The sequence below is a fragment of the Arachis stenosperma genome, chromosome 5 (genome assembly GCF_014773155.1).
Source record: "Arachis stenosperma cultivar V10309 chromosome 5, arast.V10309.gnm1.PFL2, whole genome shotgun sequence".
Classification (NCBI taxonomy): domain Eukaryota; kingdom Viridiplantae; phylum Streptophyta; class Magnoliopsida; order Fabales; family Fabaceae; genus Arachis; species Arachis stenosperma.
This window is the reverse complement of record NC_080381.1, coordinates 64,674,888-64,691,711: the sequence shown is the minus strand read 5'-3', so window position 1 is coordinate 64,691,711 and position 16,824 is coordinate 64,674,888. Positions and strand designations below refer to the sequence as shown.

Here is a 16,824-nt window from a genome sequence, read left to right as displayed (position 1 = left end):
CACAGAGCCTTCTTGAAGGTCATGGTGCCTATGGTATAAGGTATTGAAAACTTCCCAGGGTCTTGTCTCTTTTGAGGTAATTTCTGCCTAGACAAGTCATCCAGTTCTTTGGTGAGCAAGGGAGGTTTGTTCTCCCAAGTCTCATTTCCAAATAACTTGTCATTTAGCTTCATGATTGCTCCAAGGTATTTAGCAACTTGCTCTTCAGTGACATACTCATCCTCTTCAGAGGAAGAATACTCATCAGAGCTCATGAATGGCAGAAGTAAATTCATTGGAATCTCTATGGTCTCATTTTGAGCCTCAGATTCCCATGGTTCCTCATTAGGGAACTCATTGGAGGTCAGTGCACGCCCATTGAGGTCTTCCTCAGTGGCGTTCACTTCCTCTCCTTCCTCTCCAAATTCGGCCATGTTGATGGCCTTGCACTCTCCTTTTGGATTTTCTTCTGTATTGCTTGGAAGAGTACTAGGAGGGAGTTCAGTAATTTTCTTGCTCAGCTGTCCCACTTGTGCCTCCAAATTCCTAATGGAGGACCTTGTTTCAGTCATGAAACTTTGAGTGTTTTTTATTAGATCAGAGACCATGGTTGCTAAGTCAGAGTGGTTCTGCTTAGAATTCTCTGTCTGTTGCTGAGAAGATGATGGAAAAGGCTTGCCATTGCTAAACCTGTTTCTTCCACCATTATTGTTGTTGAAACCTTATTGAGGTCTCTGTTGATCCTTCCATGAGAAATTTGGATGATTTCTCCATGAAGAATTATAGGTGTTTCCATAGGGTTCTCCTAGGTAATTCACCTCTTCCATTGAAGGGTTCTCAGGATCATAGGCTTCTTCTTCAGATGAAGAGATCCTCCAGCAGAGCTATCCAAAGACATCTTGGATAGTTGATGAGCGGATAATTTATACGCTTTTTGGCATTGTTTTTATATAGTTTTTAGTAAGTTTAAGCTACTTTTAGGGATGTTTTCATTAGTTTTTATGTTAAATTCACATTTCTGGACTTTACTATGAGTTTGTGTGTTTTTCTGTGATTTCAGGTAAATTCTGACTGAAATTGAGGGATTTGAGCAAAACTCTGACGAAGGCTGACAAAAGGACTGCTGATGCTGTTGGATTCTGACCTCCCTTCACTCGAAATGAATTTTCTGGAGCTACAGAACTCCAAACGGCGCGCTCTCAACGGCGTTGGAAAGTAGACATCCAGGGCTTTCCAGCAATATATAATAGTCCATGCTTTATTCGAATATTGACGACGTAACTTGGCGTTAAACGCCAAGTACATGCTGCTGTCTGGAGTTAAACGCCAGAAAAACGTCATAATCCGGAGTCAAACGCCCAAAACACGTCATAACCTGAAGTTTGACGCCAAGAAATGCCTCTACACGTGGATTGATCAAGCTCAGCCCAAACACACACCAAGTGGGCCCCGGAAGTGAATTTATGCATCAATTACTTACTCATGTAAACCCTAGTAGCTAGTCTAGTATATATAGGACCTCTTACTATTGTATTAGACATCCTGGATTGTATTTTCTATCCTGTGATCACGTTTAGGGGGCTGGCCATTCGGCCATGCCTGGACCTTTCACTTATGTATTTTCAACAGTGGAGTTTCTGCACACCATAGATTAAGGGTGTGGAGCTCTGCTGTACCTCAAAGATTAATGAAGTTCTATTTTCTTTTATTCAATTCCTCTTTTATTCTTATTCCAAGATATTCATTCGTACCCAAGAACATGCTGAATGTGATGAGTTAATAACCCTCATTATTATTCTCACTTATGAACGCGCGTGATTGACAACCACTTCCGTTCTACATGCAAAGAAGCTTGAACGTGTATCTCTTAGATTCTCCAACAGAATCTTCGTGGTATAAGCTAGATGGATGGCGGCATTTATGAGGATCCGGAAAGTCCAACCTTGTCTGTGGTGTTCCGAGTAGGATCCTGGGAATCCGGAAAGTCCAACCTTGTCTGTGGTGTTCCGAGTAGGATTCCGGTAATGAATGACTGTGACGTGCTTCAAACTTTAACCTGCTGGGCGTTAGTGACAAACGCAAAAGAGGGATTCTATTCTAGTAGGAGCGGGAACCAACCGGTGATTGGCCGTACTGTGACAGAGTGCGTGCATTAGCTTTCACTGCGAGGATGGGATGTAGCTATCAACCATGGGTGATGCCTCCAGACTGGTTAGCTGTGCGAGTGACAGCCGCACAGGTTATTTCCCCGAGAGGAATGAAAGTAGCCACAGCTGATAGTGAACCCCTATACAAAGCTTGCCATGGGAAGGAGTAAGAAGGATTGAGTAGAAGGAATAGGAGAGCAGGCGTCCGTGAGCTCTACAGCACCTCCATTCCACTTATCTGAAATTCCTACCAATGAATCTGCATAAGTATTCTATCCCTTTTTATTATTTATTTTATTATTAATTTTCGAACTCACCATAAACAGATTTAATCTGCCTAACTGAGATTTGCAAGGTGACCATAGCTTGCTTCATACCAACAATCTCTGTGGATTCGACCCTTACTCACGTAAGGTATTACTTGGACGACCCAGTACACTTGCTGGTTAGTTGAACGGAGTTGTGAAGGAAGGTCAATTTCCAAAAGGAATAATAAATAAACAGTGCCCTAAGGGTATATGCCAAAGCTCAAAAGATAGAATAAAATTTATACAACTTAAGAATGTGTGATCACAATTTCGTCCACCAAGTTTTTGGCGCCGTTGCCGGGGATTGTTCGAGTATGGACAACTGACGGTTCATCTTGTTGCTCAGATTAGGTAATTTTCTTTTCAAAAATCTTTTTCAAAATTTTTCTTTTTATTTTTCGTTTTTCAAAACTATATTTTCGAAAAAAAAATTAATAAAAATCCAAAAAAATTAGAAAATCATAAAAATCAAAAATATTTTGTGTTTCTTGTTTGAATCTTGTGTTAATTTTTAAGTTTGGTGTCAATTGCATGCTTTTAAAAATTTTTTCTTGCATTTTTCGAAAATCCCATGCATTCATAGTGTTCTTCATGATCTTCAAGTTGTTCTTGATAAGTCTTCTTGTTTGATCTTGATGTTTTCTTGTTTGGTGTCTTTTCTTGTTTTTCATGTGCATTTTTGCATTCATATTTTCCATGCATTAAAGATTTCTAAGTTTGGTGTCTTGCATGTTTTCTTTGCATCAAAAATTTTTTCAAAATTATGTTCTTGATGTTCATCATGATCTTCATAGTGTTCTTGGTGTTCATCTTGACATTCATAGCATTCTTGCATGCATCTTGTGTCTTGATCCAAAATTTTCATGTTTTGGGTCATTTTTGTGCTTTTCTTTAAAAATTTAAAAATCAAAAATATCTTTTCCTTATTTCCCTCCAAAATTTCGAAATTTTGGGATTGACTTGGTCAAAAATTTTCAAAATTAGTTGTTTCTTACAAGTCAAGTCAAAAATTTCAATTTTAAAAATCTTATCTTTTCAAAATCTTTTTCAAAAATCATATCTTTTCCATTTTTTTTTTGAAAATTTCAAAAATCTTTTTCAAAATATTTTCAAAATCTTTTTCTTATCTTTATATGTAATTTTCGAAAATTAGCTAACAATTAATGTGATTGGTTCAAAAATTTGAAGTTTGTTACTTTCTTGTTAAGAAAGGTTCAATCTTTAAGTTCTAGAATCTTATCTTGTAGTTTCTTGTTAGTTAAGTAATTTTAAAAATTAAATCTTTTTCAAAATATCTTTTTCTTAAAAATCTTTTTATCTTTTTTTTTTATCTTATCTTTTTCAAAAATTTTATATTTTTCAAAATTTGATTTCAAAATATCTTATCTAACTTCTTATCTTCTTATCTTATTAAATTTTGATTTCAAATCTTTTTCAATCAACTAACTAACTTTTTGTTTGTTTCTTATCTTTTTCAAAACCACCTAACTACTTTTCCCTCTTCTATTTTCGAAAATATCTCCCTCCTTTTTCAAAAATTCTTTTTAATTAATTAATTGCTTCATGTTTTAATTTTGATTTTCGAAAACTACTAACTATCTTTTCAAACTTATTTTCGAATTCTCTCTTTTCTTTTCTTCTTCTATTTAATTATTTAATTACTAACACTTCTCTTCACCTCTCTTCATCCAAAAATCCGAACCCTCTTCTTCATTCTTCTACTCCCTTCTTTTTCTACTAACATAAAGGAATCTCTATACTGTGACATAGAGGATTCCTTTTTCTTTTCTTGTTTTCTTCTCTTTCATATGAGCAGGAACAAGGATAAAGGCACTCTTGTTGAAATTGATCCAGAACCTGAAAGGACTCTGAAGAGAAAATTAAGAGAAGCTAAATTAAATTATTCTAAAGGTAACCTTTCAGAAACATTAGAACAAGAGAAGGAGATGGCCGAAAATAATAATAATGCAAGGAGAATGCTTGGTGACTTCACAAAGCCAACGTCCAAGTTTGATGGAAGAAGCATCTCCATTCCTGCCATTGGAGCCAATAACTTTGAGCTGAAGCCTCAACTAGTTGCTTTAATGCAACAAAACTGCAAGTTTTATGGACTTCCATCTGAAGATCCTTATCAGTTTTTAACTGAATTCTTGCAGATCTGTGAGACTGTAAAGACGAATGGAGTTGATCCTGAAGTCTACAGACTCATGCTTTTCCCTTTTGCTGTAAGAGACAGAGCTAGAATATGGTTGGATTCACAACCTAAGGATAGCCTGGACTCCTGGGATAAGCTGGTCACTGCATTCTTAGATAAATTCTTTCCTCCTCAAAAGCTGAGCAAGCTGAGAGTGGATGTTCAAACCTTCAAACAAAAAGATGGTGAATCCCTCTATGAAGCTTGGGAAAGATATAAACAGCTGACCAAAAGATGTCCATCTGACATGTTTTCAGAATGGACCATATTAGATATATTCTATTATGGTCTCTCTGAGTTTTCGAAAATGTCATTGGACCATTCTGCAGGTGGATCTATTCACCTGAAGAAAACGCCTGAAGAGGCTCAAGAACTCATTGACATGGTTGCAAACAACCAATTTATGTACACCTCTGAGAGGAATTCCGTGAACAATGGGGTACCTCAGAAGAAAGGAGTTCTTGAAATTGATGCTCTGAATGCCATATTGGCTCAGAACAAAGTGTTGACTCAACAGGTCAACATGATCTCTCAAAATCTGAATGGATTGCAACATGCATCCAACAGTACTAGAGAGGAAGCTTCTGAAGAAGCTTATGATCCTGAAAACCCTGCCATAGCAGAGGTTAATTACTTAGGTGAACCTTATGGAAACACCTATAACTCATCATGGAGAAATCATCCAAATTTCTCCTGGAAGGATCAACAAAAACCTCAACAAGGTTTTAACAATGGTGGACGCAACAGGCTGAATAATAGTAAGCCATATCCATCATCTTCTCAGCAACAGACAGAGAACTCTGAACAAAACACTTCTAATTTAGCCAATATAGTCTCTGATCTGTCAAAGGCCACTTTCAGTTTCATGAATGAAACAAGATCCTCCATTAGAAATTTGGAGGCACAAGTAGGCCAGCTGAGTAAGAAAGTCATTAACACTCCTCCCAGTACTCTCCCAAGTAATACAGAAGAAAATCCAAAAGGAGAGTGCAAGGCCATTGATTTAATCAAAATGGCCGAATGCACCAAGGAGGAGGAGGACGAAAATCCCAGTGAGGAAGACCTCCTGGGACGTCCCTCAAGCAAGAAGGAGTTTCCTATTAAGGATCCTGAGGAATCTGAGGCTCATCTAGAGACCATAGAGATTCCTTTAAATCTCCTTCTGCCATTCATGAGCTCTGAAGAATATTCATCCTCTGAAGAGAATGAAGATGTGACTGGAGAGCAAGCTGCTCAATACTTAGGAGCTATCATGAAGCTGAATGCCAAGCTGTTTGGTAATGAGACCTGGGAAAGCGAACCTCCCCTGCTCATTAGTGAACTAGATACTTGGATTCAGAGAACTCTACCTCAAAAGAAACAAGATCCTGGCAAGTTCTTAATACCTTGCACCATTGGCACCATGAGCTTTGAAAAAGCTCTATGTGATCTTGGGTCAGGAATAAATCTTATGCCACTCTCTGTAATGGAGAAGCTGGGAATCATTGAGGTACAACCTGCCTTGTTTTCATTACAATTGGCAGATAAGTCCATAAGACAAGCTTATGGAATAGTGGAGGACGTGCTAGTAAGGGTTGAAGGCCTTTACATCCCCACTGATTTAATAATCCTAGACACTAGGAAGGAAGATGATGAATGCATCATCCTAGGAAGACCTTTCCTAGCCACAGCAGGAGCTGTGATAGATGTCAACAGAGGTGAGATAGTCCTTCAATTGAATGGGGACTACCTTGTATTTCAGGCACATGGCCATCCCTCTGTGACAAAAGAGAGTAAGCATGAAGAGCTTCTCTCAGTTCAGAGTCAAGAAGAGCCCACACAGTCAAACTCTAAGTTTGGTGTTGTGAGGCCACAACCAAACTCTAAGTTTGGTGTCCAAACCCCATATCCAAACTCTAAGTTTGGTGTTGGGAATACCACACTTAAGTTGACCTGATCACCTTGTGGCTCCATGAGAGCCACTATCAAGCTATTGACATTAAAGAAGCGCTTGTTGGGAGGCAACCCAATTTTATTTATCTAATTTTATTTTATTTTATTTTGGTGTTATTTTTGTGTTGAATTAGGTACATGATCATGAGGAGTCACGAAAAAAATAAAAAAAAATTAAAAACAGAGTCAAAAACAGAAGAAAAAAATTTTTCACCCTGGAGGACGCACGGGCTGGCGTTCAGCGCCCAGAAGGAGCATCTGGCTGGCGTTCAACGCCAGAACAGAGCATCTTTCTGGCGCTGAACGCCCAAAACAAGCTATATCCTGGCGTTTAACGCCAGAATGCGCACACAGAGGACAATCTGGCGCTGAACGCCAGAAACAAGCTTGAAACTGGCGTTCAACGCCAGAAACAAGCATCACATGGGCGTTTAACGCCCAGAACATGCACCAATGGGCGTTTGAACGCCAGAATGATGCATGAAGGCATGTTACATGCCTATATGGTGAAGGAATGGTATTTGTTTTCACCTCAGGATCTGTGGACCCCACAGGATCCTCACCTCAGGATCTGTGGACCCCACAGGATCCCCACCTAACATATTCCCACCTTACTTCCCAATCCTAGTTTTTGTGATGTGATTCCCCATGTCACAATTCTCAACATCTTCTTCATCAATCACCTCAATTCCTCTTCCCAATTTACCCATTCACCATTCACATCAACCCACTCTTCCCCATACACCCTACCTACCTCCATAAAATTCAAATTCAATTTCCCACCCATTCCCACCCAATTTGGCCGAACCTATACCCTCCCTTCTCCCTATAAATACCCTTCTTTTCTTTTACATTTTCACACAACACAAACCCACATTCTCCCACATAGCCGAACCCTCTCTTCTCCCTCTCTACCACATTTTCTTCTTCTTCTTCTACTCTTCTTTTCTTTTCTTGCTCGAGGACGAGCAAATTTTAAGTTTGGTGTGGTAAAAAGCCTAAGCTTTTTAATTTTCATTCACCATCAATGGCACCCAAGACCGGAATTTCCTCAAGAAAAGGAAAAGGGAAAGCAAAAGCTTCTTCCTCCGAGTCATGGGAGAAAGAGAGATTCATCTCCAAAAGCCATCAAAACCACTTCTATGATGTTGTGGCAAAGAAGAAAGTGATCCCTGAGGTCCCTTTCAAGCTCAAGAAAAATGAGTATCCGGAGATCTGACATGAAATTCAAAGAAGAGGTTGGGAAGTCTTAGCCAACCCCATGCAACAAGTCGGAATTCTCATGGTTCAAGAGTTCTATGCCAATGCATGAATCACTAGAAACCATGACCAAAGTATGAACCCAAGCCCAAAGAATTATCTCACAATGGTTAGGGGGAAATACTTGGATTTCAGTCCGGAAAATGTGAGGTTGGCGTTTCATTTGCCTATGATGCAAGGTGATGAACGCCCCTACACAAGAAGGGTCAACTCTAACCAAAGGTTGGACCAAGTCCTTAGAGACATATGTGTGGAAGGCACCCAATGGAGAGTAGACTCCAAAGGCAAGCCAGTCCAACTAAGAAGACTGGACCTCAAGCCTGTAGCTAGAGGATGGTTGGAGTTCATTCAAAGATCCATCATCCCTACAAGCAACCGATCTGAAGTTACTGTGGATCGGGCCATCATGGTTCATAGCATCATGATTGGTGAAGAAGTAGAGGTTCATGAAGTCATCTCCAATGAACTCTACAAAATAGCTGACAAGCCTTCATACGTGGCACGGTTAGCCTTCCCCCACCTTATATGCCATCTATGTTACTCAGCTGGAGTTATCATAGAAGGAGATGTCTCCATTGAAGAAGACAAGCCCATTACCAAGAAAAAGATGGAGCAAACAAGGGAAGCTCCTCACGGCCTCCAAGAAGAACATGAGGAAGTGCATCATCAACAAATGCCTCAAGGAATACACTTTCCTCCTAACAACTATTGGGAGCAACTCAACACCTCCTTAGAGGATTTGAGCCATAATGTTGAACAACTAAGGGTGGAACATCATGAACACGCCCTCACTCTCCAAGAAATAAGAGAAGATCAAAGAGCAATGAGGGAGGAGCAACAAAGGCAAGGAAGGGACATAGAAGAGTTGAAGAACATCATTGGTCCTTCAAGAAGAAGACGCCACTAAGGTGAATTCATTCCTTGTTCTTTATTTCTTTCTGTTTTCGGTTTTTAATGCTATGTTTATTTATGTTTTTGTGTCTCTACTTCATGATCATTAGTATGTAAACCATGCCTTAAAGCTATGAAATAAAATCCATTAGTCCTTCACCTCTCTTAAAAGAAAAATGTTTTAATTCAAAAGAACAAGAAGTACATAATTTTTGAAATTATTAGTGAATTTAGCTTAATTATATTGATGTGGTGGCAATAATTTTTGTCTTCTGAATGAATGATTGAACAGTGCATATGTCTTTTGATCTTGTTGTTTATGAGTGTTTAAAATAGTTGGTTCTTGAAAGAATGAGGAACAAAGAGAAATGTTATTGATGATCTGAAAAACATCATGGAATTGATTCTTGGAGCAAGAAAAAGCAGTGAAAAAAAAAAAGGGGCGAAAATTCCAAAGCAAGGATCCAAGGCTTTGAGCATCAATGGATAGGAGGACCCAAGGAAATTAAATCCGGGTCTAAGCGGCTAAATTAAGCTGTCCCTAAACCATGTGCTTGTGTCATGAAGGTCCAAGTGAAAAGCTTGAGACTGAGTGGTTAAAGTCGTGATCTAAAGCAAAGAGTGTGCTTAAGAGCTCTGGACACCACTAATTGGGGACTTTAGCAAAGCTAAGTCACAATCTGAAAAGGTTCACCCAGTTATGTGTCTGTGGCATTTGTGTATCTGGTGGTAATACTGGAAGACAAAATGCTTAGGGCCACAGCCAAGACTCATAAGTAGCTGTGTTCAAGAATCAACATGCTTAACTAAGGAAGTCAATAACACTATCCCAAATTCTAAATTCCCCCAGAGACGCCAATACCTCTAAACTACAAAGGAAAAAGTGAGATGCCAAAGCTGTTCAGAAGCAAAAAGCTACAAGTCCCGCTCATATAATTAAATTAATATTCATTGATATTTTGGACTTTATAGTATATTCTCTTCTTTTTATCCTATTTGATTTCAGTTGCTTGGGGACAAGCAACAATTTAAGTTTGGTGTTGTGATGAGCGGATAATTTATACGCTTTTTGGCATTGTTTTTATATAGTTTTTAGTAAGTTTAAGCTACTTTTAGGGATGTTTTCATTAGTTTTTATGTTAAATTCACATTTCTGGACTTTACTATGAGTTTGTGTGTTTTTCTGTGATTTCAGGTAAATTCTGACTGAAATTGAGGGATTTGAGCAAAACTCTGACGAAGGCTGACAAAAGGACTGCTGATGCTGTTGGATTCTGACCTCCCTGCACTCGAAATGGATTTTCTGGAGCTACAAAACTCCAAATGGCGCGCTCTCAACGGTGTTGGAAAGTAGACATCCAGGGCTTTCCAGAAATATATAATAGTCCATGCTTTATTCGAATATTGACGACGTAACTTGGCGTTAAACGCCAAGTACATGCTGCTATCTGGAGTTAAACGCCAGAAAAACGTCATAATCCGGAGTCAAACGCCCAAAACACATCATAACCTGAAGTTTGACGCCAAGAAATGCCTCTACACGTGGATTGATCAAGCTCAGCCCAAACACACACCAAGTGGGCCCCGGAAGTGAATTTATGCATCAATTACTTACTCATGTAAACCCTAGTAGCTAGTCTAGTATATATAGGACCTCTTACTATTGTATTAGACATCCTGGATTGTATTTTCTATCCTGTGATCACGTTTAGGGGGCTGGCCATTCGGCCATGCCTGGACCTTTCACTTATGTATTTTCAACAGTGGAGTTTCTGCACACCATAGATTAAGGGTGTGGAGCTCTGCTGTACCTCAAAGATTAATGAAGTTCTATTTTCTTTTATTCAATTCCTCTTTTATTCTTATTCCAAGATATTCATTCGTACCCAAGAACATGCTGAATGTGATGAGTTAATAACCCTCATTATTATTCTCACTTATGAACGCGCATGATTGACAACCACTTCCGTTCTACATGCAAAGAAGCTTGAACGTGTATCTCTTAGATTCCCCAACAGAATCTTCGTGGTATAAGCTAGATGGATGGCGGCATTTATGAGGATCCGGAAAGTCCAACCTTGTCTGTGGTGTTCCGAGTAGGATCCTGGGAATCCGGAAAGTCCAACCTTGTCTGTGGTGTTCCGAGTAGGATTCCGGTAATGAATGACTGTGACGTGCTTCAAACTTTAACCTGCTGGGCGTTAGTGACAAACGCAAAAGAGGGATTCTATTCCAGTAGGAGCGGGAACCAACCGGTGATTGGCCGTACTGTGACAGAGTGCGTGCATTAGCTTTCACTGCGAGGATGGGATGTAGCTATCAACCATGGGTGATGCCTCCAGACTGGTTAGCTGTGCGAGTGACAGCCGCACAGGTTATTTCCCCGAGAGGAAGTAGCCACAGCTGATAGTGAACCCCTATACAAAGCTTGCCATGGGAAGGAGTAAGAAGGATTGAGTAGAAGGAATAGGAGAGCAGGCGTCCGTGAGCTCTACAGCACCTCCATTCCACTTATCTGAAATTCCTACCAATGAATCTGCATAAGTATTCTATCCCTTTTTATTATTTATTTTATTATTAATTTTCGAACTCACCATAAACAGATTTAATCTGCCTAACTGAGATTTGCAAGGTGACCATAGCTTGCTTCATACCAACAATCTCTGTGGATTCGACCCTTACTCACGTAAGGTATTACTTGGACGACCCAGTACACTTGCTGGTTAGTTGAACGGAGTTGTGAAGGAAGGTCAATTTCCAAAAGGAATAATAAATAAACAGTGCCCTAAGGGTATATGCCAAAGCTCAAAAGATAGAATAAAATTTATACAACTTAAGAATGTGTGATCACAATTTCGTCCACCAATAGTTCAGAGAGACCATCATAGAAAATACCTATGATGCTCCATTCAGAAAGCATGCCAGAAGGACATTTTCTGATCAATTGTTTGTATCTTTCCCAAGCTTCATAGAGGGACTCTCCATCCTTCTGTCTGAAGGTTTGGACTTCCACTCTAAGCTTACTCAATTTTTGAGGTGGAAAGAACTTTGCCAAGAAGGCATTGACTAGCTTTTCCCATGAGTCCAGGCTTTCTTTAGGTTGTGAGTCCAACCATGTCCTAGCTCTGTCTCTTACAGCAAAAGGGAATAGCATAAGTCTGTAGACCTCAGGGTCAACCCCATTAGTCTTGACAGTGTCACAGATTTGCAAGAACTCAGCCAAAAACTGATGAGGATCTTCCAATGGAAGTCCATGAAACTTGCAATTCTGTTGCATTAGAGAAACTAATTGAGACTTAAGCTCAAAGTTGTTTGCTCCAATGGCAGGGATAGAGATGCTTCTCCCATAGAAGTCGGGAGTAGGTGCAGTAAAGTCACCCAGCACCTTCCTTGCATTGTTGGCATTGTTGTTGTTTTCGGCTGCCATGGGTTCTTCTTCTTTGAAGATTTCTGTTAGGTCCTCTGCAGAGAGTTGTGCCTTAGCTTCTCTTAGCTTTCACTTCAAGGTCCTTTCAGGTTCAGGGTCAGCTTCAACAAGAATGCCTTTGTCTTTGTTCCTGCTCATATGAAAGAGAAGAGAACAAGAAAATATGGAATCCTCTATGTCACAGTATAGAGATTCCTTGAGGTGTCGGAGGAAAAGAAAAATGGAAGAAAGAAGGAGAAGAATTCGAACTTAGTCAGATAGAGTTCGAATTGTGCATTGAGGAAGAGTGGTACTCCATAAATAGAAGGATGTGAGAAGAGAGGAAGAGCTTTTTCGAAAATTAAGTTAAAGAATTTGAAAACATTTTGAAAAAGATGAGGTTAAGAAGATATGATTGGTTTTAAAAAATATGTGATTGAAAAGATATGATTTGAAAATAATTTTAAAAAGATTTGATTTTAAAAATTAATGACTTGCCTAACAAGAAAAGATATGATTCAAACATTAAACCTTTCACAACAGTAATTGATAGCAAGTATCTTTGAAAAAGGAAAGAAATTGATTTTGAAAACATTTGATTGAAAAGATATGATTTGAAAAAGATTTGATTTTGAAAAACATTGAGAACTTGAAAAAAAATTAATTTGAAAACAAAATCCTCCCCCTTGTGCCATCCTGGCGTTAAACGCCCAGAATGGTGCACATTCTGGCGTTTAATGCCCAATGCACTACCTTTTTGGGCGTTAAACGCCCAACCAGGCACCCTGACTGGCTTTTAAACGCCAGTCTGTCCTTTTTCACTGGGCGTTTTGAACGCCCAGCTTTTTCTGTGTAATTCCTCTGCTGCATGTTCTGAATCTTCAGTTCCCTGTACTATTGACTTGAAAATAGAACCAAGATCAAATAAACAATGCATGCAAGACACCAAACTTAAAATTAAACACTAGACTCAAACAAGAAACATAAAATATTTTTGGTTTTTATGATTTTGAAATTTTCTTGGATTTTTCGAAAATTATATGGAAATAGAAAATAAAGGTTTCAGAATTCTTAATTTGAATTCCAAGAATCATTGCAATGCTAGTCTAAGACTCCGGTCCAGGAATTGGACATGGCTTCACAGCCAGCCAAGCTTTCAAAGAAAGCTTCGGTCCAAAACACTAGACATGGCCAATGGCCAGCCAAGCCTTAGCAGATCATTGCTCCAATAGCAAGATTGATAGAAATCAACAAGCTCTTGTGATGATAAGTTGAAACCTCGGTCCAATAAGATTAGACATGGCTTCTCAGCCAGCCAGATTTCAACAGATCATCATGAAACTCTAGAACTCATTCTTAAGAATTCTGAAAAATACCTAATCTAAGCAACAAGATGAACCGTCAGTTGTCCATACACAAAACAATCCCCGGCAACGGCGCCAAAAACTTGGTGCGCGAAATTGTGAACAATACTTTTCACAACTCTCATAATCCCCGGTAATGAACCCCAAAAACTTGGTGTTCAATACCATGGCATAAACACAACTTCGCACAACTAACCAGCAAGTGCACTGGGTCGTCCAAGTAATAAACCTTACGCGAGTAAGGGTCGATCCCACGGAGATTGTTGGTATGAAGCAAGCTATGGTCATCTTGTAAATCTTAGTCAGGCAAACTCAAATGGATATGGTGATATACGAATAAAACATAAAGATAAAGATAGTGATACTTATGTAATTCATTGGTGGGAATTTCAGATAAGCGCATGAAGATGCTGTGTCCCTTCCGTCTCTCTGCTTTCCTACTGTCTTCATCTAATCCTTCTTACTCCTTTCCATGGCAAGCTTATGCAAGGGTTTCACCGTTGTCAGTGGCTACCTCCCATCCTCTCAGTGGTTTCATCCTTCTTGCGTCTGTCACTAACGCCCCGCCCTCAGGAGTTTGAAGCACGTCACAGTCATTCAATCATTGAATCCTACTCAGAATACCACAAACAAGGTTAGACCTTCCGGATTCTCTTGAATGCCGCCATCAATTCTAGCCTATACCACGAAGACTCTGATCTCACGGAATGGCTGGCTCTATTGTCAGGCGAGCGCTCGGTTGTCAGGCGATCAACCATGCATCGTGCATCAGGAATCCAAGAGATATTCACCCAATCTAAGGTAGAACAGAGATGGTTGTCAGGCACACGTTCATAGGTGAGAATGATGATGAGTGTCACGGATCATCACATTCATCAAGTTGAAGAACAAGTGATATCTTGGAACAAGAACAAGCTGAATTGAATAGAAGAACAATAGTAATTGCATTAATACTCGAGGTACAGCAGAGCTCCACACCTTAATCTATGGTGTGTAGAAACTCCACCATTGAAAATACATAAGAATAAAAGTGATCATTGGCTTCGGTCCCAGAGAGGGAACCAGAAAAACCAAGATCTGATCTAAGAACTAGATGTCCAAAGATGAAAAATACAATAGTAAAGGGTCCTATTTATAGGGAACTAGTAGCTTAAGAATTACAAAGATGAGTAAATGACATAAAAATCCACTTCCGGGCCCACTTGGTGTGTGCTTGGGCTGAGCATTGAAGCATTTTCGTGTAGAGACTCTTCTTGGAGTTAAACGCCAGCTTTTATGCCAGTTTGGGCGTTTAACTCCCACTTAGGTGCCAGTTCCGGCGTTTAACGCTGGGAATTCTGAAGGTGACTTTGAACGACGGTTTGGGCCATCAAATCTTGGGCAAAGTATGGACTATCATATATTTCTGGAAAGCCCAGGATGTCTACTTTCCAACGCCGTTGAGAGCGCGCCAATTGGGCTTTTGTAGCTCCAGAAAATCCACTTCGAGTGCAGGGAGGTCAGAATCCAACAGCATCTGCAGTCCTTTTCAGTCTCTGAATCAGATTTTTGCTCAGGTCCCTCAATTTCAGCCAGAAAATACCTGAAATCACAGAAAAACACACAAACTCATAGTAAAGTCCAGAAAAGTGAATTTTAACTAAAAACTAACAAAAATATACTAAAAACTAAACCAAATATACTAAAAACATACTAAAAACAATGCCAAAAAGCGTACAAATTATCCGCTCATCAGTTCTCTAGGAACTTAGATTTTCGGATAGTGTTATTGACTTTCCTAGTTAAGCATGTTGATTCTTGAACACAGCTACTTATGAGTCTTGGCCGTAACCCTAAGCATTTTGTTTTCCAGTATTACCACTGGATACATAAATGCCACAGACACATGACTGGGTGAACCTTTTCAGATTGTGACTCAGCTTTGCTAGAGTCCCCAGTTAGAGGTGTCCAGAGCTCTTAAGCACACTCTTTTTGCTTTGGATCACTTTTTACCTTTGCCTTTTGGTTTTAAGGGCTATTGACTTTTTCTGCTTGCTTTTTCTTTTTCTTTCTATTTATATATATATATATATATTTTTTTTCGCAAGCTTTTGTTTTTCACTGCTTTTTCTTGCTTCAAAAATCAATTTCATGATTTTTCAGATCTTCAATAACATTTCTCTTTGTTCATCATTCTTTCAAGAGCCAACAGTTTTAACATTCATAAACAACAATATCAAAAGACATATGCACTGTTCAATCATTCATTCAGAAAACAAAAAGTATTGTCACCACATCAATATAATTAAACTAAATTCAAGGATAAATTCGAAATTCATGTACTTCTTGTTCTTTTGAATTAAAACATTTTTCATTTAAGAGAGGTGAAGGATTCATGGAATTTATTCATAGCTTTAAGACATAGTTACTACATACTAATGATCATGAAGTAGAGACACAAAATATAGATAAACATAACATAGAAACCAAAAACAGAAAGAAACAAGAACAAGGAATGAATCCACCTTAGTGGCGTCTTCTTCTTGAAGGACCAACAATGTCCTTAAGCTCTTCTATGTCCCTTCCTTGCCTTTGTTGCTCCTCCCTCATTGCTCTTTGATCTTCTCTTATTTCATGGAGAATGATGGAGTGCTCATGATGTTCTACCCTTAATTGTTCCACATTGTGGCTCAAATCTTCTAAGGAAGTGTTGAGTTGTTCCCAATAGTTGTTGGGAGGAAAGTGCATCCCTTGAGGCATCTCAAGGATTTCTTGATGATGAGCTTCCTCATGCATCTCTTGAGAACCGTGGAGGGTCTCTCTTGCTTGCTCTATCCTCTTCTTGGTGATGGGCTTATTCTCTTCAATGGAGATGTCTCCTTCTATGATAACTCCAGCTGAGTAACATAGATGGCAAATAAGGTGAGGAAAAGCTAGCCTTGCCATGGTGGAAGACTTTTCGGCTATTTTGTAGAATTCATTAGAGATAACTTCATGAACTTCTACTTCCTCTCCAATCATGATGCTATGAATCATGATGGCCCGATCCACAGTAACTTCAGATCGGTTGCTAGTGGGAATGATGGAGCGTTGAATGAACTCCAACCATCCTCTAGCTACAGGCTTGAGGTCCAGTCTTCTTAGTTGGACTGGCTTGCCTTTGGAGTCTCTCTTCCATTTAGCTCCTTCCACACATATGTCCATAAGGACTTGGTCCAACCTTTGATTAAAGTTGACCCTTCTAGTGTAGGGGCGTACATCTTCTTGCATCATGGGCAAGTGGAACGCCAACCTCACATTTTCCGGACTAAAATCTAAGTATTTCCCCCGAACCATTGTGAGATAATTCTTTGGACTCGGGTTC

The 16,824-nt window shown here is 39.4% G+C and overlaps 1 non-coding gene and 1 pseudogene across 1 annotated transcript; one reads left to right on the top strand and one right to left on the bottom strand.

Annotated features, from left to right (window-relative positions):
- The window catches only part of LOC130980850 (ATPase 5, plasma membrane-type-like), a 108,510-nt pseudogene that overhangs the window by 57,432 nt on the left and 34,254 nt on the right, over positions 1 to 16,824 (bottom strand).
- On the top strand, positions 11,630 to 11,733 carry LOC130984728 (small nucleolar RNA R71). The gene has a single exon (XR_009088642.1). It is a non-coding gene; the product is annotated as a small nucleolar RNA R71 (small nucleolar RNA).